The sequence below is a fragment of the Schistocerca americana genome, unplaced genomic scaffold (genome assembly GCF_021461395.2).
Source record: "Schistocerca americana isolate TAMUIC-IGC-003095 unplaced genomic scaffold, iqSchAmer2.1 HiC_scaffold_59, whole genome shotgun sequence".
In the NCBI taxonomy this organism is placed as follows: Eukaryota; Metazoa; Arthropoda; class Insecta; order Orthoptera; family Acrididae; genus Schistocerca; species Schistocerca americana.
Genome location: NW_025726335.1, coordinates 1,126,043 through 1,128,237, shown reverse-complemented (window position 1 = coordinate 1,128,237; position 2,195 = coordinate 1,126,043).

The window sequence follows — 2,195 nt, the reverse complement described above, 5'->3', positions numbered from 1 at the left end:
ATGAAGTGAAGCATCGGAATCTAAAACTGGACTCACAGGAGAAGTTCAAATCATAGAAAGTTAGGGTGTCAGTCCACTTGTACTTAACTCGGCATTGTGCCCTTTGTATTAAATTCGGATGCAATTTCTGTGTTTCATCGTCAATAAGAAGGTCTAAGGGATACACTAAACCTGAAGTGAAGCATCGGAACCTAAAACTGGCCTATCAGGAGTGGTTCAAATCATAGAAAGTTAGAGTGTGTTTCCTCTTGTACTTAAGTCGGCATTGTGCCTTTGGTATTAAATTCGTATGCAATGTCTGTGTTTCATCGTCAATAAGAAGGTCTAAGGGATACAGTAAACCTGAAGTGAAGCATCGGAATCTAAAACTGGACTCACAGGAGAGGTTCAAATCATAGAAAGTTAGAGTGTCAGTCCTCTTGTACTTAAGTCGGTATTGTGCATTTTGTATTAAATTCGGATGCAATTTCTGTGTTTCATCGTCAATAAGAAGGTCCAAGGGATTCAGTAAACCTGAAGTGAAGCATCGAAATCTAAAACTGGACTCACAGGTGAGGTTCAAATCATGGAAAGTTAGAGTGTCAGTTCTCTTGTACTTAAGTCGGCATTGTGCCTTTTGTATTAATTTCGAATGCAATTTCTGTCTTTCATCGTCAAAAAGAAGGTCCAAGGGATACAGAAGACCTGAAGTGAAGCATCGGAATCAAAAAACTGGAATCACAGGAGAGTATCAAATCAAAGGAAGTTAGAGTGTCAGTCCTCTTGTACTTAAGCCGGCATTGTGCCTTTTGTATTAAATTCGGATGCAATTTCTGTGTTTCATCGTCAACAAGAAGGTCCAAGGGATACAGTAAACCTGAAGTGAAGCATCGGAATCTAAAACTGGACTCACAGGAGAGGTTCAAATCATAGAGAGTTAGAGTGTCAGTCCTCTTGTACTTAAGTCAGCATTGTGCCTTTTGTACTAAATTCGGATGCAATTTCTGTGTTTCATCGTCGATAAGAAGGTCCAAGGGATACAGTAAACCTGAAGTGAAGCATCGGAATCTAAAACTGGCCTCACAGGAGTGGTTCAAATCATAGAAAGTTAGAGTGTCTGTCCTCTTGTACTTAAGTCGGCATTGTGCCTTTTGTATTAATTTCGGATGCAATTTCTGTGTTTCATCGTCAATAAGAAGGTCCAAGGGATACAGTAAACCTGAAGTGAAGCATCGGAATCTAAAACTGGACTCACAGGTGAGGTTCAAATCATAGAAAGTTAGAGTGTCAGTCCTCTTGTACTTAAGCCGGCATTGTGCATTTTGTATTAAATAGGGATGCAATTTCTGTGTTTCATCGTCGATAAGATGGTCCAAGGGATACAGTAAACCTGAAGTGAAGCATCGGAATCTAAAACTGGACTCACAGGATAGGTTCAAATAATAGAGTGTTAGAGTGTCAGTCCTCTTTTACTTAAGTCGGCATTATGCCTTTTGTATTAAAGTCGGATGCAATTTCTGTGTTTCATCGTCAATAAGAAAGTCCAAGGGATACAGAAAACCTCAAGTGAAGCATCGGAGTCTAAAACTGGAATCACAGGAGAGGTTCAAATCATAGAAAGTTAGGGTGTCAGTCCACTTGTACTTAACTCGGCATTGTGCCCTTTGTATTAAATTCGGATGCAATTTCTGTGTTTCATCGTCAATAAGAAGGTCCAAGGGATACAGTAAACCTGAAGTGAAGCATCGGAATCTAAAACTGGACTCACAGGAGTGGTTCAAATCATAGAAAGTTGGAGTGTCTGTCCTCTTGTACTAAGTCGGCACTGTGCCTTTTGTATTAAATTCGTATGCAATTTCTGTGTTTCATTGTCAATAAGAAGGTCCAAGGGATTCAGTAAACCTGAAGTGAAGCATCGGAATCCAAAACTGGACTCAAAATAGAGGTTCAAATCATAGAAAGTTAGAGTTCAGTCCTCTTGTACTTAAGTCGGCATTGTGCCTTTTGTATTAAATTCGGATGTAATTTCTGTCTTTCATCGTCAAAAAGTAGGTCCAAGGGATACAGAAAACCTGAAGTGAAGCATCGGAATCTAAAACTGGAATCACAGGAGAGTTTCAAATCAAACAAAGTTAGAGTGTCAGTCCTCTTGTACTTAAGCCGGCATTGTGCCTTTTGTATTAAATTCGGATGCAATTTCTGTGTTTCATCGTCAA